The 27287-nt window shown below is 43.9% G+C and overlaps 1 pseudogene; it reads left to right on the top strand.

Moving 5' to 3' along the window:
- The first annotated feature begins 234 nt into the window (after positions 1-234).
- LOC103295702 (germ cell-less protein-like 1) lies at positions 235-27287 on the top strand (annotated as a pseudogene).

Here is a 27287-nt window from a genome sequence, read left to right as displayed (position 1 = left end):
TTTCTCAATGCGCCACCTTACTCCCTGCAGGGCCGTTCTAGGCATATCATCTATTCCTGTGACAATCACTGTAGTTAGAGGGCCTTTGTGAGGTGTCAGAGGTTCGACATATACAAAGCTTTAACAAACAAGGCCTGGAGTTTGGGGACACATAGGGGGAATGGATGTAACACCATCATTGAATGATGGAGAAAGAAACAGCATCAGGGTGGCCTGGGCTCAGATGCAGAAGTCATGGCGAGGTAAGGGGAGGCATCAGACTCTGAGGACCGGCCCAGTGCCTGGCCTAACCTCTGGAAGAAGGAAATGGACATGAATTAGGGGGACTGCTTGGCAGCTTTGGAAGGAGTTTATGTGGATGATGGCCTCTGGTCACAGGCGTTTTCTGGAAGTTCAGCAACCTGCCTCCCACTACCTCTGTCCTTGCCGCAATCTTTGAGCTCTTTGTTGGTTTGCAGGGTGTAGCATTCTCAAGTCTGCATCTACCAGCATGAAGACTGCAAGACAAGACGATTAAAGTTTTCTCTGAAGAAAGCAGGCATATGGGAACCATAGTCACCTCTGTCATCATCATTTCATTCTGTGACTTTGGGCAACTCACTGTTTCCCCCCGCCTCCCTGAATTTCACTTTTTTCATTTTAAAATGTGTGCATGTAAGTATGAAATGTCTGAAGGTGACTGCTAACAGCCGTTGACTCTGGGGAGAGCACCTTGAGGGCTGGGGGAAGGAACAATTCGTTTCCCTCTTAACTGCATTTCAAATGATTTGCATTTTAGCAAATTCTCATATATATGTATCACATATGTGCGTGTAGAGTTTGATCCAATTGTAGTTACCACTTATTATGTCCCAGACACTTACTATGGTGTGTAGACTTGTCAATCAAAGGATCTTTGAAATAGTGGCTTTCAAAGGACAAGGGTGGAGTCTTACGTATTCTTGGAGTCTGAGATAGAGTCTGACTCATGGTTGCGTGTTAAATGAATGCTTGTCAAATTATTTACTTTTAAAAATAAGTAAATCTGTTAGAATATTAGATTAGTAGACAAGGGTCTTCTGAGGTGGGCCTCCAAAGTTGGCTCCCTGTATATTAAACACCCCCCTTCCCCTGCCAAGGGGTTTCACATCCTTAGGCAAGACTGTATACCTCTGAGCATCTTGCTCCTTTGTGTATAATGCCAGAGGCCATGGTCTGGGACCTGCAGCAGAAATAGTCAGTGTGGATCTTGGGTAGAGATTATTTTCTCTATGTCTTCTGACCTTTGCTGTGGGTCAAGGCTTCCAGGTTGAGGGCTCCCAGGTGTCTGCAGCCAATGATACGGCCAAAGTTCAGGGGTGCATCCTGTCCTGGGGGAAGGCGAGCAGCATGTGTGAAAGGTGAAGACTTCAGGGAAATCCTGACATATGAAGCCTTCCCTTTGGGCACAGCATGGGCGTCAGTTTTGTGGGGGCGAATTCCACTGCGGAGCCAGGCTGTCAGCTTCCAGGCTTTTTTCCTTGTGCCATCTGCCCTGGCAGCCAGGAGCTGGGCCACCAGCCTCCTTCCTCTCTAGCATCTGTGCAGTGCAGTCCCAGGCAATGAGGGAGGGGAACGCGGGAGTGTGCGCTGAGTTTAAGTGATGTCTTCAGGGCTCGGGAAAATGTAATTCTGTTTGAGCAGTTTGCTGGCAGTTTTGTAACTCATCCCCCTGAATTAGGGACCGAATGAAGTCATTAGGCCCTAATCAAAAGCAGCTAATCAGGAGTCTGTGGGGGAGCTACCAGTTCATTGCGGCTGGAACCCAAGGAGCTGAAGTACCCGAGGCTGGATGAATAAAAGTAATGAAATTAAATACCAGTGCTGGGCAAAGCCGCACAACTTCAGGAAAGGGTTATGGGCCGCTCAGCCCTTCGGCCCTATGAGAAATAGACTCTATGCCAAAACATGGGTAGGTCTGGAGGCGGCCATGGAGCCAGCCCGAGCTTCTCAGAGGTCGCGATGTATGTGCCAAGAAGTGGGGAGGTATGAAAAAGGATGCGGGTGGATTTTTATAGATGTGACAATGGTAGAAAGTCATATTAACGACATGGTTTGCTATGTGTGATAATGCCCCTTTCATAGCATTCCAACAATGTATGCTCAGGTTCCTTGTTGATGTGCCATTCTCCCCACCTAAACTGTAGAGGCAGAGGCTGTTTCGGATGAGTCTTCATCTTGGGCCCAGCACAGCACCTGGCCCATGGTACCAGCTAAATAAACACCTTAGAGATTGATTTAACTCATTCAAGGCAGAACAAAGATTTGAACTGAGGTGTTTGGTGTTTTTTTTTTTTCAAATCCAAATTTTGCACACCATTTTCCACCCCACTCAGGCAGGAGGGCTCAATGCCCTTATTCAATCCAAATAAGAGTTCTTACATGCTAGCAGTTTCTGGCTCAGAAATGTCCAACTATTTTGAGTCACAATTTCAGGGATCTTATAAAGTAATTTGTGAAGTTCAAACCTCTACCGTCACCGGTAGAGGGACCAGGGTCTGAGAGTGGCAGGATCTGGCCTCAGGTGCCCCAGCGTTTGATTTGTGGCAGAGCAACGCCTGGAACTGAGGTGCTGGCTGCCGGTCCAGGCTTTCCCTCCCTCCGGGTCCTTTGCTTTCATTCTTCACCACCATCCTCCCTCTGTGGGATTTCCTTGCCCTCGGAGGTTCCCAAGCTGTTAGTCTATCTAGATTGGGACCCGTGAAAGGTTTGCAAACGTGTTTCTGGAGTTTGTGCTCGGTGACCAGGCAGGGAGGCGCCATCTCAGGCTGAGGGATTATCTGCAGGAGGAGGTCTACTTGTGTTTGAAAGAAGGCAGGACTGATTTGTGGTGGGGAAAGTTCTGAGGGGATGGTCATTTGACTGAAGTCTGGGCTGTAAGATGAAGTACGGGAAAGTGTTGGCAGAAAGAAAACTGGTCAGAAGAGTGTGTGTGTGTGTGTGTGTGTGTGTGATTATGTACAGTGCATTTTTTTGTTATATTCTATATGTGATTTTGCATATAAAAGTACTTGATTCTACCATATTTTTAAAGTACATGCCTGGATTTGTCTGCAGTATGTGTAGGTGTGAGAGGTGCATTTGAGCATGGATATTTATGTGTGTTCGTGAGGTGTCTACAGACTTCTGGAAGTTGCCCATTGGTGTAGGGAATATTGAGGGGTGTGTTTGTATGCATTTTCTTTTCATTTTTCTTTGCACATCATTTCCCTAGATTTATGTCTTACCTGTTTGTAGGTCTGAGAATCTGTTGGTGTCTGTGTGAGTGGGTGTGTATTCTTACTGTGGGATGGGTGATTTAGGTAAGAATTTGAAAGTGCATTTAGAATTTGAGGGCATCTGTGCATTCTGGTGTGTGTGTGTGTGTACATGCATTTTAGAATGGTTTGATGTATTTGTCTGTGAGAGAAGGGTAATTCAGTGTGTTGATATGCTTGTATGTGGTTTTATGTGTGTTTGTATGGTATATTTTGTTGGGGAATTTATACTTAAAAGTTCAGGTAACTGTCTAATTTATCATCCATACTGGATATGTTTGAGAATGAAATGTGTGGGTGTGCATGTGTTTAATTAATAATTACACTTGAAGAAAGGTTAAAAATCCATGAATGTCCCCAGGAATCCAGGATATATTGATACTCACGTATATGTATGTAATTATGTGTATGAGAAAGTATGTCTCTGAATAAATATTGTGTGTATTTAATTTTGTATATGTTATTGGTCAGGAATTCACAAGGATAATAGAACAACAGTAGAAGTAATTATCTTATTTAGGTCTTTTTCAGATTACAAACTTATAATAGAAGCATTAATAGAATGAACAGGTAAGAACAAGTCAGCTTCAAAAAGTTAAAAATTTTAAACCAGGTCAATGAACTAAGAAAAGAGGCCATACATATCTTGTGGTAACAAAACCCCACGTGGTTAGAAAAATGAGCAGTCGGTAAGGAGAGGAAATGTGAACTACATTGGGCTAGAAAGTGTCTTTTATGTACAACATCCACTCTGCCGTGTCCTCTTTATGCCTCCTGCTTTGTTCCCCGTGAGTAACTCGAGCTTGTGATGGCCAAGATAACGGAGACCTTTTATCCTCTTACCTCAACAGTTTGGGAAAATAACCCCGTGCGACCTCCATCATGTAAGGAACAGAAAAAGGCTGGAGAGAGTCTCCTGTTTCATTGCAGGTGATTCAGTAAAGAAATCCCAGGGAGGCTCTTCACATTCTCACTTCTATTCAGAGAGTGCTGCCCCTGAGTCCCTGGTTTATACATGCACCCCGCTGGGACTGGGAAATCCACCTGCTTAGTTCCCACTGGCTTTGCAGGGTGTAGTGGCGAGGCTGAAATAATGATGTTCCTTCAACTCTACCATGTTAGTGTAGTGGTTTCTCAGTAGCTCCATGTTTGCATGCCCCCCCCCCCGCCCACATCATCCCTTTTCTTTTTAAAATATATTTTTATTGATTTCAGAGAAGAAGGGAGAGGGAGAGAGAGATAGAAACATCAATGATGAGAGAGAATTATTGATTGGCTGCCTCCTGCACACCTCACACTGGGGATCAAGCCTACAACCCAGGCATGTGTCCTGACCGGGAGTCGAACTGTGACCTCCTGGTTCATAGGTCAATGCTCAACTACTGAGCCATGCTAGCTGGGCCCATCATCCCTTTTCCATGTACATTCTATATGTTTCTAGAAGTGAAGTGTCTGTTATTGCTTCTAAATGCTATCCTTGTACCCGTAGCACTATTTGAATGGTTGATGAAAGATGGCTACCCATTCTTTGTGACCCTTCCATGGAAAGGTGGAGTCTAATTGCCTCCTTTTGAATGTGGGCTGGCCGTAATGACTTATTTGACCAAGATAATATGTCAGAAGTGATGTTCTGCAACTTCTGAGGCTATCTCATGGTTCTCTTTCCTTGCCAGGAAACAAGTCGTAACTCCGTGAGATGCCCAAGCCACTGGAGAGACCACTGGTCTACCTGGTCTTTATGGCCACTATGGTCAGGAGCCTGAGCTGAACATCTGGCTGACCACTAGCATCCTTTCCCTGCACAAGTGCCATCCCAGTCCAAGAATCTGAGTAAGGACCTTGGTTTCTGGTTTGGATGACTTAATAATTCATGGAGGCACCTTACAATCAAACAGAATACAATACAGGAGGGACAGTTTCTTCCCACTCCTCTGGGGATATGCTGCATGGGAGGATGGGGGGGTGGATGGGGGAGGGGAGAGGACAAGTCATGGGCCTGCAAGAACATGGATCCAAGCAGATGGTTACAGCATATCAACAACTGTGATGAAAACTGAACTCCATGCCAGACCCTCTCTGGCATAATGAGTGCGATTTTTTAACAGAAGACATTGCTGGAGTGAAGTTGTCAGAAAAGCTGGAGGTGAAGGAGGCAATCTGAGACTTCAAAGACGAGAAGATTGGAGCCATTTTATGTGGCTGGAAATGAGTCACTTGTCAGCACTGCCAAGTGCTGTCAGCTCCTCAGGAGAGATGACTGGGCACCCCAGGGGGAGGGCTGGTGAAGGTGTCAACCTCCAGTCACCAGAGGCCATGTGTGGGGTAAGACATGTCAGTCACATCACATCCTTGTCCTGACCTGGGTCAGGGTGAAACCAAGGTCATGTCAGAGCATTTAGCATCCTAACCAAGGAAACTTATAACCTGCATCTGTCAGGAGCAAACTAATGCACTCAGCATTATTAAAAACAGTTCAGAACTTTAATTCTTCAGGAGATTTACATTTTAAAAGAACAATGAGAGGGCAACCCTTAGGAAAGATACCCAAAACATGAAACCTAAGAGGTAAGAGTAGATCGTGGCACATTGGAGAAGACACTCCTGAGCCTGAGGTCACTGAAAGAGGACCTTGTAGGTGAACACACTTCTCTCGGTTCAGCTGCCCAGTCAAGGGGGCATCTCCGAGTTTGAGCAGCTTGAAAGCCATTCCAGGGAGTGACAGCCTGTTTTCATGCAGGAATCCTGCTTCTTAAGCCATTGTGTTACCTGTTAGGCCCCTCCCCACACTGTGCCATTATCTAGGGCATTACACTTGGGCATTTGAGCAGCAGGCTCCTCCAAGGTGGTCTTCCTGTGTTCATTTTCCTATTCTAATCCACCTTCCTTCCTGCCACCATGATGATCATTTAAATTAAACTAGAGGCCCGATGCACGAAGATTTGTGCAAGAATGGGCCTTCCTTCCCCTGGCTGCTGGCACCGCCTTCGCTCCAGCCCGGAGCCGCCTTTCTGCCTTCACTCTGGCCTGGAACCGTGTTTCCACTTCCCACGCTGCCCAGAGTTCCCCAGCCGCTCCACTCAGCAGCTGTGTATGCAAATTAACCTGCAATTTTTGTTGGGTTAATTTGCATACTCACTCCTGATTGGGCATCTCGAAGGTACAGTCAATTCGCATCATTCTCTTTTATTAGTGTAGAAGATCTTCTTCTTGCTCCCAGTGTCCTCCTATGCCTTTCGGTCTGTTCTCTACCAACCTATGCATTTTCCAGCTCAAGTCAGACACGCCCTGCAATCTAGGTGCACTTGTCCTCTAGTTTCTTGAACATGCTGAGGTCTGTCTCTCTCTGGAGATCTTTGTACAGCCTTGTCTTTCTTCTTGGATAATGTCTATGCTTCCTTCAGCTCAGCTTAAAGGATGAAGTACTTCCCGGCTCTCCAGTTCAGTTCTGCCCCACGCTCAGCACATACAGTCTGTTCTATCTCATAACACCTTCTTTTCTCTTGTCATGTTTACGGTTATTTTGTTGTTATTTTCTATATCGGGAGTGGGGAACCTTTTTTCTGCCAAGGGCCATTTGGATATTTATAACATCATTCGCAGGCCATAAAAAATTATCAACTTAAAAATTAGCCTGCTATAGTTAGTCAAACATTTAATTTACTCACCTCTAATGCCTTGGCAGGGCCAGACCAAATGATTTCATGGGCCTTATATGGCCCATGGGCTGGATGTTCCCCACCCCTAGTCTATATTCTGAGATCTCGTTTTGACCCTGATCTCCAGAAGAACAAGGGTAATGCTTATCTTTTTTGCTATTGCATTTACATGCTTGGAACAGTGCCTAATATACATGCTCCACAAGCATTTGTAGAATGAATAAATGAATAAGGGAATAAATCAACAGTGCTTTAATAATTCTGGTGGGAAGAAAGGTTTGGGACTCCAGGCATCAGGCAACATCACAGAAGGACCAAGTGACTTATGTTGGCCAAGAGACAAGCAAGAAATCAAGGAACCTTATCAATAAATTTCCTGTCACTTTAAGTTCTGCTTCCCATTCACACTTTCTGTGCCAGGATCACATTGAGGGACCAAAGTTACAAAATACTTTCTAATAGACCAAAATTTCCAGAAGAGTTTATTAAAACATAGATTACTGGCCCCACCCGTGTTTCCTGATACATCTTGGATGGGATTTGAGAATTTGCATTTCTAAAAAGTTCTTAGGTGATACTGATGCTATTGGTCCAGAAACCACACTTTCAGAAAGAAAACATTAGACTATAAACTCTAAGAGGCAAGGGCTCTGCTTTTTACATGCACTACTGATGCATACAGATGTTGTGATATAAACATATATAATTTTTACATAGTACTTGCTCAAAAATATTTATTTATTTTAATATAGTTTTATTGATTTCAGAGAGGGAGAGATAGAAACATCAATGATGAGAGATAATCACTGATTGACTGCCTCCTGCATGCCCCCTCCTACTGGGCATCAAGTTCACAACCTGGGCATGTGCCCTGACCGGGAATCGAACCATGAACTCCTGGTTCATAGGTCGATGCCCAAACACTAAGCCAAACCAATCAGGAAAAGATATTTATTGAATAGATGAAAGGAACTTGGTGGGCACCTGTCCTGACCTGGGTCAGGACATCTTGGTGCCCAACATCTGGTTCTAACCCCAGGGCCAAATCCTCTCTTACCCATCTACTTGACTTTCTCTAGGTAGCTAGCTCTTATGTTCCACCCATTCTCCAAGAGAAACATGACACCTGATAAACCTCTCTAGTCACAGTGTTAACCAGCAATGCCAGACCAACATGTTACTTGTCTAAAGAGAAATTTTATTCTAATATCAGATTGAATATTTGTATCCAAAGAACACTGATTAATAGTGGCAGTCAATTTGTAAAATCATAACTTGAAGGCTGAAATAAGCCTTCATACATACTACTAAAAATGTTTTATTTAGCAAACCATCTAGCATGAAAATGATTGTGGGGTAGGCAAAGATAAGGCAGCTTAACCCTTTGCACTCGCTTGCTTTTTTCTCGATTCCTTTATTCTACTCGGGATTTAATTTTTTAAATACCCCAGATTTTACAAAGCGCGGCAGTAGAATAAAAAACTGGAGTTTCTTTTCATACAAACTTATTTATTTGGATTTTTTTATATTTCAAATTATTGATACATTCAAAGAGTAATTTGCACTTGACATCTGAGTGCAAAGGTTAATAGTAGAAATGACTTCTCTGTACTTTAGAAACATCTATGTGTGTGGTATTAAATGGTGGGTTAATTATAATAGTATAGGATCTATTATACAAAGATCTTTATTGAGCAAATAATTTGATATAATATGTAGACATGCCATTTATATCTAAAAAAATAAATGCAACCATAATTACATAAGTATGGATATAGATAAAGATGTATGTGTATATATTTTTTTCCTCATGAAATCCTAAAATTCCAGTTTTTCTTGCCTCACTCCATTGAGTTTTAAGAATAATCATTAATAATTAAGTCCCATAGACACAGATAATAGTATGGTGGTTACCAGAGGGAAAGGGGTTGGGGTGGTGAACACACAATACAATATACAGATGAAGTATTATAGAATTGTATACCTGAAACCTATATAATTTTATTAACCAATGTCAGCCCAATAAATTCAATTATAATTAAAAAATTAAATAAAATAAAAAAGATTATGTTTTATTCAATGAAATAAAACCTATTACAATAGCATTATCTATTCTCATACATATTACATGTGTCATTTGCCTTACAGTCATTAAATAATCATTTAGTAACATTTGTAAATAATGACTTCTGCTAGAGCAAGCTAGAAACTATTGGGGACATAAAGTGATGTGTGTGGGGTTTTTTTTTCATGGTAAAGCAATGTACCAGGGTGATTTAACTTAGAGTCACTTCCATGCATTCCTGTAGTCTACCCTAAATCTCCAGTTGAACAGTGTTAGAAATTGATGAAATGTTCTACCCTATGTCACATTTACACACAAAGTTCAATTTCAGCACGGACACTCTCCTGTACAGGCTTGGTTCTACTTGGGGAAAATCAAATATTGTCTTTCCTTTTCAGCCAGATAGGTGCCTCTGACAATGAGAAACGAGGAAGAAAACTAATGCACTGAACACACGCTATCTGGCAGGTGCTCTTTGTAGGTCAGTAACGATCCTCACACAACACTGGGCGATACACATCATTGTTCCTCTCAGGGCAATTAAGCAAAAAGCAGACACAAAAGGGAAGGTCTAGGAATGAAATCATATGCTTAAGGTAACACATCTAGCAAATGGCAAAGAGCAGATTCTTTGAAGAAACGGGTCCACTTGTCACTAAAACCCATGTGCTGCGTCTGAGCGTGGGCAATACCTGCAGTAGAACCTCTTATGGCCACTGCATAAGAAAATAATCACCAAGAAACACAAGGAGTCAGCTGTTGCTGGTGGAAGTGCGATCCTTGCTGTGTCGTGAGAAAAAAAAAAGTATTTTGGGGACCCACAAGGGAGGATGAGGTTGGGTGGTAAGAATTATTTGGGTGAAAATAGAAGGCAGTGCCTGGGTTTCCAGTGTCCCATTCTGTCAGTCCCACCATGAGAAATCAGGGCCAATGTCCAGAGGTTCTGTGCTATCTTAGAGCTCAGTCCGGCCCAGCCTTTCTCACCATCCGGCTAGCTTAGCTTGTGTTCCCAGAGGGGCCAGTGCTTGGAAAGAGAGAGAGAGAGAGAGAGAGAGAGAGAGAGAGAGAGAGAGAGAGAGAGAGAGAGAGAGAGAGAGAGAGCTCTTTGTTCCCTGGGCTATATTATCTTGGCTTGGGAAGGAAAAGGAGCTTTTTCAAAATAACCAATCAACTTCCCAAGCTTTTTGGGCTTGTACTGGGCCTACCTTCCAACCAGTCTATTGTTTCCCCAAGCTAGACTGACAGGTCTCTATAGCCAAGCACCTCCCCCTGAACCATTTTGACTTCTACTATGCATGTGCTTACCTCCCTCTGTCCCCCCAACCACACCCCACCAATCTGGTAGCAGAAGGGGGAAGGGAGGGGTATTAATCCTTGGTGGGGCAATGCTGTGATCCCCTGGAGTATATTAAACTCTAGCTTCCTGGTGAAACAATAATGTCTGATTCCCTTTGCTATCTCCCTTATGAATATCTAGCTGCCTATGCTAACCAGACATAGACTTTCATCTGTTTAACTCCAAGGGGGCTGAGTGGTATCGTTTTCTCTCATCTATTTCAAGATAAAGATTTTATACCACTTTCCTGAATCTTCTCTGGGATTGTTAAAAATCCCCATCTCCTTTTTTTGTTGCTGAATCTAATTTTGAGAATCAACTTCAGTCCTTCAAATCTACGAATCCTTCTCTAATTCCACTAGAAATAAATATTTTTCATTTAATTATTCTGGAATTCTGTGCCTTTCATCTAGCATTTGATATTTTGCAACCTGACTTATAACTGTTCAATGTCCAGGGATATTGGGATTGATGGGAGAGATGTAGGAGGCTCACATTTTGGATCAAATCAGTGATATTAGTTTGTTCAATCTCTGATTTCCTCAGAAAATGGTGAGAGGGGGAGAGAGAGAGAGAGAGAGAGAGAGAGAGAGAGAGAGAGAGAGAGAGAGAGAGCGCAAGGAAGGAAGTATTTAATTGGTATTTCTCTCTGAAGCTCAATTTCTCCTTTGTTAAATGGGAATAAAACTACATTTGATGCCTCTCACAGGGCTAATATGAGCATCAAATGAGATTATATAAGGAAGAGTACTTTAAAATATTTCTATCATTAATATTACTGTGAGGGCAACAACAAAAACTGACGAAAATTCACGGGTCCTGGAACTACTGGAAAAACAACTCTAAGATAAATTGAATATCATGAATATCACTTATGCTTTTCCTTTTGTGTTTATTACTAAATTCCTATTTAAGTCTAATTTAGACATCTTCATATTTTAGAACTAGTAAATATTTTAACAAGTATCAGACTATTTTTAATAGGTTTTCCAGGCAGTGAAAATGGAAAACAAAGTTATGAATGGGAGTGAGAAAAAGATAGTTTAAACTATTCAAGAAATCAGATATTATTCAAGATTTCATAAAATATCTATTTAGCCATATCCGATTGCTTGCCAAAACTACACAAAACATTCTTATTTATATTCGTTTCTTTATATTGCAGTAAACTTGCACATACTAAAATGGCATTTAAAAATGAACAAAATCTAAACCTCTTTTCTAAATGTGGGGAATTGGAAAACGTTAGCAGACTAGTTAGTTTTTCCATCAGTTAAAAATAGTTGGATTAGATCAGGAATAGAAAGAACACAGCACATTGGGTCCAACGCTGTCTAAACCCTTGCCCGTGGCAGACATCACAATGGATTATAGCACCTTTCCCCCAAGCTAAGAAGTGGCCTGCGAATCATTCTCTCCTTAGTGCTCCCAGTGGCTGCTATCATCCAATTGGAACTATGCCATGATAGGGTTAGATCCGTGGTCGGCAAACTGCGGCTTGCGAGCCACATGCGGCTCTTTGGCCCCTTCAGTGTGGCTCTTCCACAAAATACCACGGCCTGGGTGAGTCTATTTTGAAGAAGTGGCATTAGAAGAAGTTTAAGTTTAAAAAATTTGGCTCTCAAAAGAAATTTCAATCGTTGTACTGTTGATATTTAGCTCTGTTGACTAATGAGTTTGCCGACCACTGGGTTAGATGATTTCTAAGATATTATTGTTTAACTCTGATATATATAAATGCAATGAGTTTGTCTAATGCTCAAAACTCATTTTGTCAAAAAAAAAAAATCAGTTCCTATCCTCGGGAAGGTGATGACAAATCTCACTTGGTATTTCTCATTCAGTTGCCTGCCTTCTCTGTTCACCACTATGTGAATGGTACCAGTGTCTCTCAGTAGGAGATGCCAAGCAAATGAAACAGCCCAGCAGGAAACCCTGTTCAGTAATTCTAACAAGGCTCTAAGAATCGGTTTTCTCATGAGAAACAACAAAAGTTTTCTTTCTGGTGAATCTGCAAGTTCTGGGCACTGATCTGTTAGATGGCTCTACCTGAACAAAATATCGAAGTATAAACAAAAGACAAATGAAAAGCAAATACTTGGTAATGATGGGTTATATCATTCACCTTGACCAGTGGTCGGCCAACTGCGGCTCTCGAGCATGCGGCTCTTTGGCCCCTTGAGTGTGGCTCTTCCACAAAATACCACTCGCCTGGGCGAGTCTATTTTGAAGAAGTGGCGTTAGAAGAAGTTTAAGTTTAAAAAATTTGGCTCTCAAAAGAAATTTCAATCGTTGTACTGTTGATATTTGGCTCTGTTGACTAATGAGTTTGCCGACCACTGATCCTTGACTATAGGAGTTAAAATTTCCCTTCCCTTGTCAACCTACTCCTTCTCTTCCCTCCCCCCACTCCTCTTTGCCTCACTTCACTATATCACAGTATTCTTTGAATTACTTTTCAGCCTTTAAATTTTTTGTTGTTCTTTAAGCAGGGCTTTTAAAAATCGGGATCCTTGGTTTATTTTCATTCCATCTCAGCCTTTTGATACCTTGGCAGTAAATTGCTCTCAAATTCATTCCTGCCAACACCTCCACCCGCGTTCTGCCATACTTGGATTTATACTTCCTCCTCTGCTTGTCTGATACATATAGCCACAAATAAAATAAAATGTATATACATATATAGGTTACACACATTCGCTCCTTGCTCACAGTTTTGGGGTTTGGGGGTTGTTGTGTTTTGTTTTCCAATCATAAACGATGTTTCCATTCTACTGCCATTCTCTAGAGAAGACCAATAAAATTTGACTCACGAAGAGAGAAAGGGAAAAAAAAAATCCAGGAGGCGAAAGTAATATGGGGAGAAAATGAAAGAGATTTAGTGCAGCTATCAACCGACCGTTGTGCTGTCTTTAAGAGTCTGTTGAAACAACATAATAAAAGGTAATAAAGGTTGGATTTATAGCCTACCTGGTGGAAATGGCTGCCTATTTGTAACTTGCCCGCTCATAGCCCACTGTGGATCTTTGACTTGGGAGTGGGATGAATCTTTTTTTTTCCCCTGGAGTCATCTTCCCCCCTTGGACTTAAAAGGCATTGGACAACCCAGAGAACATCCAAATCAGGTTGGCAGGTGAGTTAACCATCCCTCTGGCTTTTTCCTTTCCCTTCTTTGTCCTGGGATTTAACGACCAGCTTCATTTCTTTTTAAAGCTGGATTTGGTTCAGGTTGCCCAGGAAAACCCTCAGTGACTCACTAACATAGGCAAAGGGGAACTTCGAACATTGAAAATGGGCATGTCAGCTTCCAGGGAATCGAGGGCTTACTGCTTCCCTTTCAAGTTCAAATAAATCTCCATAAACTTCTAAATCAGTGCTAATCAGTCTCTTTAGAGGAAGGTGGCACACATGCCACAGTTTGGGAAAACCAAGGATCAGAAGGACAAGAGGAAGGGTGATGTCTGCCCACAAAAGAGTTGGGACCAAGTTCTAGGAGGCAGTTGGGAAATAGATTCGTCTCTTGAAACTATAGTGCTCCCTGATACCTGGTGGGTGATCAGAAGATTGAAGCATGTTCATTCGTCATTCATTCATTCATCGAACATTTACTCAGCATCTACTCTGTGCCAGTCCCTGTGCCAGTGACAGGGTACACAAACGTGTAAGACCAGGGCTCCATCCTGAAGCTCGCAGTCTAAGAGGGGAGGCGCACCCACCCCCGATGAAATATCATAAATGCAGTATTAAAGCCCATGAGGTTGGTAAATAGGTGCAAGTTTCAGGAGGTGCCAAAGGTAGGTATGGACAGAGCTAACCCTAAGAGTCTTGGAAGTTTTCTGAGTAGAGCTGGCCCTTGATGCTTGATTCTAGGATTTGCTTGAGTAGATAAATGAATTCATAATTGAAAGAGTAGGCAGAAGAGAAGAATCAAAAGTTACACATTTAAGATCTAACTACCAGTCACTGTGAGATCTCGGGCATGTCTCCTTCCCACCCTGGGCCTCAGTTTTCCCATCTGTGCCCTGAGATGTTTATCTGTCTCTGAGTTCTCTTCCTCCTCTGACATTCTAAATTGCATCAACAGTGTGAAGGGACACAAACACTTTTCCAGATCTGGCTTTGTGGTAGCAGGTCCAAGACTCCCTTCTGTCTCTCTAGACAATAAGCCCTGTCTTCCTCAGAATGGTGTGTTTTCTCACTACTTGTGTCTAGACTTGGTCTAGCTGAGTGACTCTGATTCTTTGCCAGATAGAAGTTATAGACACTCCAGAATGGTGGTTGAGACCAACAGGGAAACTAGGAAATTCTGGGGGTGGGAGGTGGCGGGGGGGAGAAACACAGCAATGCAGCCACTGGGAGAAACAAGGAGGAGAGATGCTGGTTGCCAAGCACTGAGGAGAGACCTCATTACTAAAGCATGAGTTATGGTAATAGGCTGAATAAATCCCCGTAAAGTCAGGACTAATGGTGTCTGCTGGAGCCTGCATCCTTCCATGCACACAGAGCCAGGGCTGCGCTCACTGTCACGCCCAATCAGAGGGGCTGGGGAGCATAAGATGAAGGATTAGTTCAGGGATGTGTACACCCAACCTCCCTGGGGACCCTGGCTCTGCCTCTTTGGCGAGAGGTGCTCGGTCAGAGGGATGGCCAAGGCAAGGATGGCCACTTAGAGAGGGCAATGCCCTCGCTGATGGGTCCACAGTCAGGGCCAGAAGCCAGGGAGTGACCATGCAGCCGTGATGTCACTGTGGGAATCCTGGGACCCTTCTTTCTCCATTTCTTCCTGCCCTCTTTCTTCCAATTATCTTCCCCCTCTTAAATCTTCTCCAATGTTTTTTTCTTCCAGTTTTTTTTCTTTCTCTTGCTTTGTCCTCTTTTCTTGCTGCTTGTCACCACAATTCACCCCCACCTTCTTATACGTTTCATCTCTTCATCTCTTCTCTTCCTCATTTCCCTCCTCCACCTTCCTCTCTTCTCCTATCTTTTCTTTTCTCCCCATTTTTACATCCTCCTCACCTCTCACCACCTTCTTACTCATCTTCCCTTTCTCTCTTCTAATCTCATCTCCCGCCCCCCACCCCGCCATTTTATGTGTATTGTACATTTCTCTTTCTATTTCCTGGCCTCTTTCTCTTACTTATCTTCCTGTTCCTTCTGTTTTATTTGTTTGTTTGTTTCTCTTTGGTTCTTTTCTCTGCTTTCTCCTCTTCCTTTCTGTGTCCAAGCTTAGCAGCAAGTAACATGGGATTTGTCAGATGACTGAGCACCTGCCTCATTGTCACCTTCAAGAAACCTTCATGATTGGGCCCTCATGAAGATCTTCTGATGAAAGTACTTTTGAAGGTATGAAAGCTCAAAAAAGCTAAATGGTGGGCTAAGGTCACACAGTTACTAAGTAGATTTGCGATTTCATCCCAAAGGTTTCTTTAAAAAACAAACAAACATTTTTATTGATTTCAGAGAGGAAGGAAGAGGGAAAGAGAGATAGAGACATCAATGCTGAGAGAGAATCATTGATTGGCTGCCTCCTTCAAGCTCCACACTGGGGATGAAGCCAGCAACCCAGGCATGTGCCCTGACAGGGAATCAAACTGTAACCTCCTGGTTCATAGGTCAGCACTCAAACAATGAGCCATGCCGGCCGAGCTGAAGTCAGGTTTCTTACATAAAATTTAGAACTGGGGTGTGGGTGGTAAGAAAACCAATCTTGACTCATTGGCAAGGTTACAGGGTCAGACATATCCTCCCAAGACTATGGGGGAAGTTGCAGCAGCAAGCCAGTCAGCCCCACCCTCCTCTTCCTCAGGGCACGGTTTATTTAACACATGTTAAGTGACCACCATTAGCAGGCATCATCCTTGGTGCTGAGGATACAGATCCAAGTGACACTCCACATGGAACTTACATGCTCATGGAGGTGATAGACAATACATAAGGAATAACGTTTATATATGACGTGATGGGCTCTGATGCAGGCATCAGTGGCTATAGGAATGTGTGGGATAGATTATAGAAATGGAGAAAACAGACATTGGGAATTGGTACCATTTTGGAGCTCATAAAATCTTTGTAAAGGTCTTGCCTATGGTTTGACTTTTTCCTGACTCCCTCAGCATGGGAACCACCAGCCCACAAACTATCCTGACATTCTCATGCCAAATGCTCTCTGAGATAATTTGCATTCTCAGATACTCAAGAGACCATGGTCTCATGGCAATGGGCTGAAGCTGCCGTCCACCTCTGCCTGGTCATGGAGAACTTCAGCCTCCCCTGAGCATCCCAAATTGAGCTGAGGGGTGTTTTTTGTTGTTGTTGTTGTTCATTTGTTTGTTTTTCTTTTCTTCCATTCAGCCCTGTTTCCTGTCTGCCAGTAGCTGGGTAGTGTCACAGGCTCAGTTAACTGTGTAACGGGCAGTAGCCACCTGGGGACCTTGCCATCTGGCAAAGGACATCAGCTTTTAGTCGTAAAAACTTTCCAGCGCCTGGTGCTCCCATTCACTGTTGGGGGAGGGTAAGTACGCATGTCTCCTTGTATGGAATAGAAAAGGGCCCAGAGAGGGGAAAGGCAGTCCATGGCGGCTGTCTCTGTGACGTTAGTACTTTACTCCATATCTAAAAAGTCCATTGTTTCCATGTGCACATCTCTCCCCTCCTTCAAAGCCTATTCCAAGTGACATTTTCTTCTCCCCGGAGCCTCCTTTGATAACACAAGGATCTATCTACCCATCATCTGAAGTCTCATAGCAAAATCTGCCAGAGCCAGATTGACCCAGCTCCACACCCAGCTTCTACCATGTGCTGCCATAAAACTTAAACCCGGAGGTTTTTTTATAGTTGTATCTCTCATCCCACAGCCTCTTCTTCAGTGTGGCTTTGCCATTTCCCCTTGACAAACTGGAGTCTAATTTCTAAGTTAATTCGCATTTGCTTTATAGACACCAAGAGGTTACAGCATGACTTTCGATGCTATGACAGGAGAACTTGGCTGCCACCAGGAGCTTAAGCCACCTGGAGAGGCCACAAGGAGATGTCTCTGATGCACAGTTCCACTGGAGCCCAACCTCAACTCATCCCCACTCAGGTTCCACACCCGTGAGCAAAGGAATCTCTGGACGACTCCAGCCTGTAGCCATCTGAGTCTTCCCCAGATATCATGCAGCAGAGACAAGCTATCCCTGCTGTCCCTGTCCTGACTCCTGGCCCACAGAATCCAGGAGCAGAATGAAATGACTTCACGCCAGTGTGGCTGGTGGTCTATTAGGCAGCAACTAGAGCAGGTTTCCGTTCTTAAATCATCATGACGGGGTGACATTGCCAACCTGAGAGTGCACAGCAGTCCTGCCCCCCGACCCCTTATCCACAATTTTGCTTCCCATAGTTTCAGTTACCCAAGGGCAATACTGGTCTGAAAATATTAACTGAAAAGTTCAGAAATAAATAATTCATAAGTTTTAAATTGTGTGCTGGTCTGAGTGGCATGACAAAACCTCCTGTTATCATGCTCCATCCTTTGTCCAGCGGATCCACACTGTGTGTGCCACATGACTGTGAGTAATTACTCACCATCTCCATTATCAGAGAGAGAACACATTCCTGTCACTTTTATTGCAGTATATTGTTCTCATTGCTCTACTTTATTATTAGCCAGTGTTAGTAATCTCTTATGATGCTTAATTTATAAATTAAACATTACCATAGGTATGTATGTATAGGGGAAATCATGGTATGTACAAGGTTTGGTACCATGTGCAGTTTCAGGCATCCGTTGGGGGTCTGGGAAAGTATCTCTTGTGGATAAGGGGGGGGGGACTACAGTAGTTAAACATTAAATGAAACAGTATACAAGAAGTACCTGTCAATGCATGGCATTTAGAAGACATTTTATAAGTATAAACTCTCCCCATTTCTTTCTAACTATAGAAGTTTCAACTGTCTCCTTGCCTTACTAAAATTTTTACTCAGAGATCGAATCACATTCAAATTGTAATCCCTGCATTACTCTGCACTATACTGTAAAGTATATATTCTGTGTGTTAAAAGTAGTTGGTAGGGGCTGGGCAGAGGTGGGTAAAGGAAGGGAATGGGGGACATCTGTAATATTGTCAACAATAAAAAATATATATTAAAAATAAAATAAACAGAAAATAAATAAAAAAGTAGTTGTTGGCTACACAGATGAATAAATAAATAAATACAAACAACACCAGATTAGAGTCAGAAGCTTTAGTTTTTAGTTGTGTGATCTTGGTTCTACCTCCCTCCCTCTGGGGGTTATTTTCTTATGTATAAATGAGAAGGCTTAGACTGAGAGGGCATACTGTGGCTAACTGACAGAGATCTGGCAACTTCTCTCATATCCTTAAAGAGTTATGGGGGAGAAGAGCATATTTCTTTGACTCTTAAATGGTACAGTCACGGTCCTGGAGGGAATACAGAGGCACCAGAGAGTGAAAAGCTACCTAAAGCATCAGAAATGTTCAGAGGTTAAAGATGTCTCGTGAACTAGTGACACCTTGGCCCCTAGAGGCATTGTGTGGGAAACGATGTTTTCCTTCAGCTCTGCTGCAGAGGGCAGACAAGCATTGGACTAAGTGGAGTCTATGTCCCCATATTCTTCTTCTTCTTCTTTTTTTTTTTTAACCCTCACCTGAGGAGATTTTTCCATTGATTTTTAGAGAGAGTGGAAGAGAGAGGGAAAGACAGAGAGAAATATCGATGTGAGAGAAACACATCGATGGGTTACCTCCCACAGAAGCCCCAACCAGGGCCCTGGCCGGGGAGGAACCTGCAAGGGAGGTACCTGCCCTTGACTAGAATCAAACACAGAACCTTCAGTCCACAGGCCAATGCTCTATCCACTGAGCCAAACTGGCTAGGGCTCCCCATATTCTTAATTCTACACAGGATCACTTCTCCAGCTCCAAAGGTGTTCAAATTTGCAAAACACCTTTTGACTTTATGGTCTTTTCTTCAGTTCCTAACGTGGTGGGTCTGAATGGGATAGATGGGGATCTGGCAGGTACAGCAGCCTGGAGTGTGGGTCACCTGGGGATAGCCACGCTTGTTTATCTCAGTGATGCAGGGAAAGGGAGTAGGAGTGGGGAAGTCAGGGGAGGAATATTGATCAGGGACTGACTTTTAAGTGCACTTCCAGAGATGATTACAGGGCCATGATTAATGGTCTGCAGGAGCTCACCAAGGGAGTACTGAGTATAGAAAACTGGAAAAACATACACAAACCCTTTGGAAAAGATGGGTACAGAGACTCTTATCTAGGGGGTTGCTTAGAAGCCAGACCTTAGACTCTTCATAGGAGTATCTACATTTTCCAGCTGAGAATGGGTTAGGCTGCATTATCAAGACAACGTGCAAAGATTTTAGGATTCACACCAGTAAAGTTTAATTCTCATTTATGTAAAGTCCACGCCTCTCTGAGGACAGTGGCTCAGTTCTCCAGGCAGTTTTGGTTTTGTGACTCTATTTTCTCAATATGAGGCTTCAGCATGGGAAAAATGAGCATGAGACTTTGATGGAGGGAAAGGGAACTGGAGGAACTGACACCAGCACAGAAAGGGTTCATGTGCCCACATGGTACATGTGACGATGTGGCCCTTCCTAACAGGTAAGATCGAGGAAGGGCAGCCCTTCAATGTTTACAGAGGCGAGGAGGACCAGATAAGTGTGTGTACCAGGGGCTTCTAATAGAGGAGGGAAGAGAATGAGAAAGGAGAGGAAACCCACAGAGCATTTGAGGAACTAGTAGAAAACAAAAGTAAGTTTCAGCCCAGCTTGGTGTGGTTCAATGGTTGAGTGTGGACTTATGACCAGGAGTTCATGATAAGATTACTGGTCAGGGCACATGCTCTGGTTGTGGGCTCAATCCCCCCATAGAGGACATGCAGGAGGCAGCAGATCAGTGATTCACATCATTGATGTTTCTATCACTCTCTCCCTCTCCCTTCCTCTCTGAAATCAATAAAAATATAAATAAGAAAAAGAAAAGTAAATTTCAGTTTACTCATCTCTCAAATAAAGATGATCTCATCTACATACTAAGAATATTGTGAAGATTAAGTAAGAAAATGTATATATCTTTAACCCTAGCCCTTTGCCAATGGCAAGATTAAAAAAAATACATAATATTGTTTTTATAATTGGTAGTTGTATTACTCTGAAACCATAAAATGTCAGATTTCATAGGGTATAAATGACTGTCAGGTACAGTGTTCTCTCCAGTGTAAGAATCCTAAAAATGACTGACCATCAGAATTGGCTGGGAACACACACACATGCACAGTCTGACTCAGGCGGATTGCAGCAGGTGTTTGTCCTTGTTCATATTTGGGGCCTGAAGCTTTTACCTGAGCCTCAAAGGATGCACCCGATAAGAAGTGGGCAGGATGTACCCGATAAGAAATGGGCAGGATGCACCCGATAAGAAACGGGTAGGATGGCTGGACATTTTCAAAATGCACCGGGTCAATTACAAGAGATCTGATGCTACTTTTGGGAAACTGCAGGATAATAATAGTCATGGGTTTCCTGGCTGTGGCATCATTTTGCCGTTGATCTTTTGACCTATTTGTTTTTGCCATTTCTGCTCCATTCCAGTTGTTTTGACCTCATTTCAGCATCCATACCTGCAGCATTCAGAGCTGTGTCAGAAACACTTGTGCTGCCCTTCATTGATGGTTTAACTGACATGCTCATTTCTTTACTCATCAGTTTACTCATCCATTTATTCTTTTCTTTCTTTCTGTAAAATCTAGTCTTTTATTCAAAAAACAAACATGTATTGAGCACCTACCATTTCCTGGTCACTGTTATTTTAAGAAAACATGACATTCTAACCAGTGAGCAACACCAGCCAGGGTGAAATATGCCTTTAAAAAAAACAAACTTGTTTTTATTGATTTTAGAGAGAGAGGAAGGAAGAGGGAGAGAGACATAGAAATGTTAATGATGAGAGATAATCATTGATCACTCCCTCCTGCACGCACCCCACTGGGGATCAAGCCCAAAATCTGCTTGTGACCTGACCAGGAATTGAACCTTTACCTCCTGATTTATGGGTTGATGTTCAACCACTGAGCCATACTGGCTGGGCGAAATACCCCCCCCTTTTTTTTAATTGATGAAGATTGTGAGGCTAAGAGGGATAAAGAGGGATGACGAGTAATATGGTCTCACACAGCCTTTGGATTCTATTACAACCTCATTTTATTGCCTCCATGGGGGAAAATAAAAGGATTTTCTCTTGAGATTATCTATATGTGTAAATGTAGATGTGTGTAAAAATATAAGGTTTGTTTTCATTGGTGTGAGAGAGAAACATTGATTTGTTGTTCCACTTATTTACACGTTCATTGGTTGATTCTTGAATGTGCCCTGACTGGGGATCAAACCTGAAACCTCAGCATATCAGTACCATGCTCTAACCAACTGAGCTACCTGGCCAGGGCCAACATGTAAGTTATTAATTCAAATTATATATATTCAAGTTAACTTTAAGGAATCATGCATATTGTAAAACATGTATAAAACACAGGAAAGCATAAGAATACCACCATTGGAGATATTTTCAGTTTATCCATCATGTGTATATGTGCCTATGTAAAATTTTCAGAAACTTTCATATAGAGACTAGAGGCCCAGTGCACAAAATTCGTTCATGGGGGGGGGGGGTTCCCTCAGCCCAGGCTGCACCATCTCCAATATGGGACCCCTTTGAGGGATGTCTGACTGCCCATTTAGGCCCGATCTTGGTAGCATTGGGCCTAAACGGGCAGTCGAACATCCCTCTCACAATCCAGGACTGTTGGCTCCCAACTGTTCGCCTGACTGCCTTCCTGATTGCCCCTAACTGCTTCTGCCTGCCAGCCTGATCACCCCCTAGCCACTCCCCTGACAGTCTGATTGATGCCTAACTGCTCCCCTGCCAGCCTGATTGCCCCTAACTGCCCTCCCCTGCAGGCATGGTCCCCCCCCCAACTGCTCTCCCCTGCAGGCCTGGGTTCCCCCCCAACTGCCCTTCCCTGAGGCCCAGTTGCCCCTAACTTCCCTCCTCTGCTGGCCTGGTCAACCCTAACTGCCCTCCCCTGCAGGTTTGATTGCCCCCAACTGCCCTCCCTTGGAGGCCTGGTCCCCCCCAACTGCTCTTCCCTCCTGGCCTGATCGCCCACAACTGCCCTCCCTTGCAGGCCTGGTCCCTCCCAACTGCCCTCCCCTGCTGGCCATCTTGTGTCCACATGGGGGCAGCCATCTTGTGTGTTGAAGTGATGGTCAATTTGCATATTACTCTTTTATTAGATTACTAGAGGTCCGGTGCACGAAATTCGTGCACGGGGGCGGGGTGTCCCTCAGCCCAGCCTGCACCCTCTCCAATCTGGGACCCCTCTCACAATACAGGACTGCTGGCTCCCAACTGCTCACCTGCCTGCCTTCCTGATTGCCCCTAACCGCTTCTGCCTGCCAGCCTGATCACCCCCTAACCACTCCCATGCCAGCCTGATTGATGTCTAACTGCTCCCCTGCCAGCCTGTTTGCCCCCAACTTCCTTCCTCTGCCGGCCTGGTCACCCCTAATTGCCCTCCCCTGCAGGGTTGATCGCCTCCAACTGCCCTCCCTTGCAGGCCTGGTTCCTCTCAACTGCCCTCCCTTGCAGGCCTGGTGCCTCCCAACTGCCCTCCCCTGTAGGTCATCTTGTGGTGGCCATCTTGTGTCCACATGGGGGCAGGATCTTTGACCACATGGGGGCAGCTATATTGTGTGTTGGAGTGTTGGTCAATCTGCATATTACTCTTTTATTAGATAGGATAGAGGCCTGGTGCATGGGTGGGGGCCAGCTGGTTTGCCTTGAAGGGTGTCCCGGATCAGGGTGGGGGTTCCCTTGGGGCGTGGGGCGGCCTGAGCGAGGGGCCTGTGGTGGTTTGCAAGCCAGCCACGCCCCCTGGTTACCCAAGCGGAGGCCCTGGTATCTGGAATTTATTTACCTTCTACAATTGAAACTTTGTATCCTGGAGTGGAGCCAAGCCTCCAGCTCGCTCCGAGTCTGCTGCCATTTCTGTTTGGATTTGTTTACCTTCTATAATTGAAACTTTGTAGCCTTGAGTGGAGGCTTAGGCTGGCCAGGGTGTGCAGAAAGCTTTGCTTCTTCTATCACCTTGGAAACTCAAGCCTCCCTCCTACTTTCTCCGTAGCTGTAGCCATCTTGGTTGGGTTAATTTGCATACTCACTCTGATTGGCTTGTGGGTGTGGCTTGTGGGCGTGGCTTGTGGGTGTAGTGGAGTTAGGTTCAACTCTTTTATTAGGTAGGATTAGATAGGATAGAGGCCTGGTGCACAGGTGGGGGCTGGCTGGTTTGCCCTGAAGGGTGTTCCAGATCAAGGTGCGGGTTCCCTTGGGGTATGGGGTGGCATGGGCGAGGGGGCTGTGGAGGTTTGCAGGCCAGCCACGTCCCCCAGCGATCCAAGCTGAGGCCCTGGTATCTGGGATTTATTTTTATTCTATAATTGAAACTTTGTAGCCTTGAGCGGAGGCCAGGGCAGGCCAGGGCAGGCAGAAAGCTTGGCTTCCTCCATCCCTGGGGGCAACCCAAGCCTCCTGCTGTCTCCAGCTCTGTGGCTGCTGCCATTTTTGTTGGGTTAATTTGCATACTCGCTCCTGATTGGCCAGTGGGCATGGCTTGTAGGTGTAGCGGAGGTATGGTCAATTTACATGTTTCTCTTTTATTAGATAGGATTATAATTATAATACTACACACATGCATGCATAGTTCTTGTTTCACTTAACTTTATAGTATAAACATTTTCCCAATTCATTAAATATTCTGCCAAAACACAATTTGGTTTCACTCCATTAAGGTTTGGGTCTATACCACTGGCTCATCTCCTTGCTATTCAATTTGAGGGGAGAAAATAAACAGGAACTGGGTTAGGAGAGATAAGTTCTGTGTTCTCGCCCTAGTTCTGCCACATAATAAGCCCCTCCCCTATGTATCTCCATTGGCCCATCTGTGAAATGGGGATGATTCTGACCTTCTACCAGCTGCACAGCCTCCTCTGGAGGGTCATGTGAGCCATGTGATGGGTGAGCCCAGGATGGCAGGATCACCTTGTGCTTCCTTAAGTATCGTGTTGGTAAGAACTTCTATTGCTACTCTACCTGGGTACATGCACAGAAAACTCCCAGGAGGCAGGTGTGTATCTCATCTCAAGGCAGCGCTCACCTGGGCAGTACAGCTCACAGGAAGCACCTCTGCTCCACTCGTCCCCCTGTATTGTCTGTCTTGATGAAAAATGACTAGTTATTATTTCCAACCTTTGGGTCTGGGAGGCCTGAAAGAAATCAGTAGCCACATAAAATAGCTGTTGTTATTGTAACAGCCTTTTCATTGATGGACTTAAAGTGTGAGGTGCTTGCTATCGATTGCTAGCATCTGCCCAGGGGAGGCTGTGCTGTGGGGAAAGCGATGATAATGGCTCCACCAGAGGCTGCAGCAGGCTGAGCGGTCTCCCTGGAGCTGTCGGAAAGAGAGCATTTGGGCTAAGGAGGCATCTTGCTTTGCTGAATAAGCGTGCACCTACAAAAGGTGTTTTCAAAGGCACAATCCTGTAAAGCAAGGGCTGCTTCCTTACTGAATTACTCTCTGCCTTGAGAGATTTGAAACCGTGTTTCCCAATTTGAATATTCACTGGGTTCCTAATCTCTTATCTTTCCATTTTTTGGTCCTCCTTTTCTGCAATCAGCGCTTAAATGCAAGAAGTGAAACAACAGTGAAGCATGCTTAAATGAGTCCTATAATAGACCACAGCACTTTTTAAACATTTCTCTTCCCTTCCTTCTTATCTGTTTTACACGTCCAGTCCCCCTTCCTCTCTCGTTCATGCTTGAAATGTTTCCTCTCACTCTTTCGACCTTCAGAAAACAAAAAGAATGGAGTATCTACCACATTTAAAACTACAAGATGTTAATTGTGGGAAATCCAAAGCTGATTATAGACTTTGGTGCAAAAACACAGAGGCAAGGTCTTGCAATCCAGAGACACAGCAGCTAGAATAAATGCAGAGGGCGGGTGGGGGACGGAGGCTGCAGCATCTGCTGCTATGGTTGGGGGTTGGGGCTGTGGTGAGAAAGTGGTCCTGTAGGCAACTGGGATGGGTGGTGACCAGCAGGTGGATGGCCTGGGTGGGAGATCAAGACTGGGTCCCCTGGGCTTCCTGAGGTGTGCTCCCTGAAATCCTGGGGAGTGGGGAGCTGTGGCCCATGGGTATGCTGAGCAGCCTAGCACTTTGCCAGCAGGAGCAAGTCCGAGCCCAGCAGAAGTGAAATAAGTCAGTCAGAGAACAAGTACCATATGATTTCATTTATATGTGGAATCTAATGAACAAAATAAACTAACAAAATAGAAACAGACTCATAGATACAGAAAACTGACAGGTGTCAGAGGGGAGGCAGGTTGTGGGGCTGAGTTAAAAAGATTAAGAAGGAAAAAAAAAACACCTCATACAGACAACATTACGGAGATCACTAGGAGGGAAGAGGTGTGTGGGGAGGTAGAAGAGGGTAAAGGGGGGGATAAATGGTCATGGCAGGAAACTTGACTTGAAATGGTGAACACACAATACAATATACAGATGGTGTATTATAGAATTGTATACCTGAAACCTTTATAATTTTATTAATAAATTCAATAAAAACTTTTAAAATTAAATAGAATAAAAGATTGTGCTCTAGGAGAAGAGTAGAGCTCACATAAAATATATTTATGTAAATCTGGCTACTTGTCTAGCATGCTCAGTGGTTCTTAGAAAGAACCCAGCATGGATACTATAGAACTGGAGATTCCTGGCCAGAATATTGAGGTAGAAGGACTGCAAGTCGCATTGGGGTAACTATATGGAGGCGATGTCTTAGGAAAGCCCAGTCGAGTTATTATTGCCATTCTGGCAGCAGTTCATCTGCTACAGTAGGATGGTTTCATACAGCACTGTGGTGAGACGATGAAGGAAACAATTAATGTGAAAACTGTATGTGGTTACGACACATCAGCAGGGTCCTATGGATTCGATTCTGTAAAGACAAAGTGCCTTGAAGGATTTGAAACCCTTTGAGGCCTCATCAGCATGTTGAACTTCTTAAAGAACTCACTATCAATGTCCTGAGACAGCTCATTGGTTCATCTAACTTCTTTGTGATGCAAGTGGCAGTGGATGCATACATAGCTCTTAAAAAGCGGGTGTTACTTCAACCTGTGCCTTCTCGGGACGGATCCTTAAAACAGCTTTTGACTGGGATAGATGTCTAGTTTTCTATGAGGAGAAAAGATGTTGAAGGTCTGACCTTCCTTGAAACTGAGCAAGAAAGACCATTTGTATCAGTTATCAGGCCTTCAAGGTTACAGAATATTATCAGTGATTTGGCTTCTGTAAGAATTACTGAACATGATCCTCTAGTACCTTCAGAATGGCTGTCTTCTGTGTATAAAAAGGGGTGGCAAGCAGAAGAGGACAGTGAGGCGGGGCCTGGAGATCTCAATAAAGAAGATCTAGAGGGAAGTAGCATGAGGTGTGGTAGAAAGCTTAACAAAGATGGTGAATACTTCTGGCGGTGGACAGGTTCTAACTTGGCCTTTGACCAGCTTGCAACTTACACCACTCAACACATCACTGTCAGATGCAACACAATGAATCAGCCACATGGTGGGTCTGTCAGTTTACAACCAAGAGTATAGCATTTGGATTATGATTGGCCTCTTTATAATACTGGGAAACTAATATGTAGTAGAACAACTGACTATCAAATACCTGCATTTGAAAAGGACCAGGAACATACAGTGATGAACCTGGACAGCAGACTTCTGATCTTCCCTTTATACATCTGCTGTAATTTCCTGTACGTATCACCAGAAAAAAGAACTGAAAATAATCTTCATCCAGAAAATCTAGAAAGCTGA

Source organism: Eptesicus fuscus, chromosome 15, assembly GCF_027574615.1.
Source record: "Eptesicus fuscus isolate TK198812 chromosome 15, DD_ASM_mEF_20220401, whole genome shotgun sequence".
Taxonomy (NCBI): Eukaryota; Metazoa; Chordata; class Mammalia; order Chiroptera; family Vespertilionidae; genus Eptesicus; species Eptesicus fuscus.
This window is presented reverse-complemented; position numbering and strand designations above follow the sequence as displayed.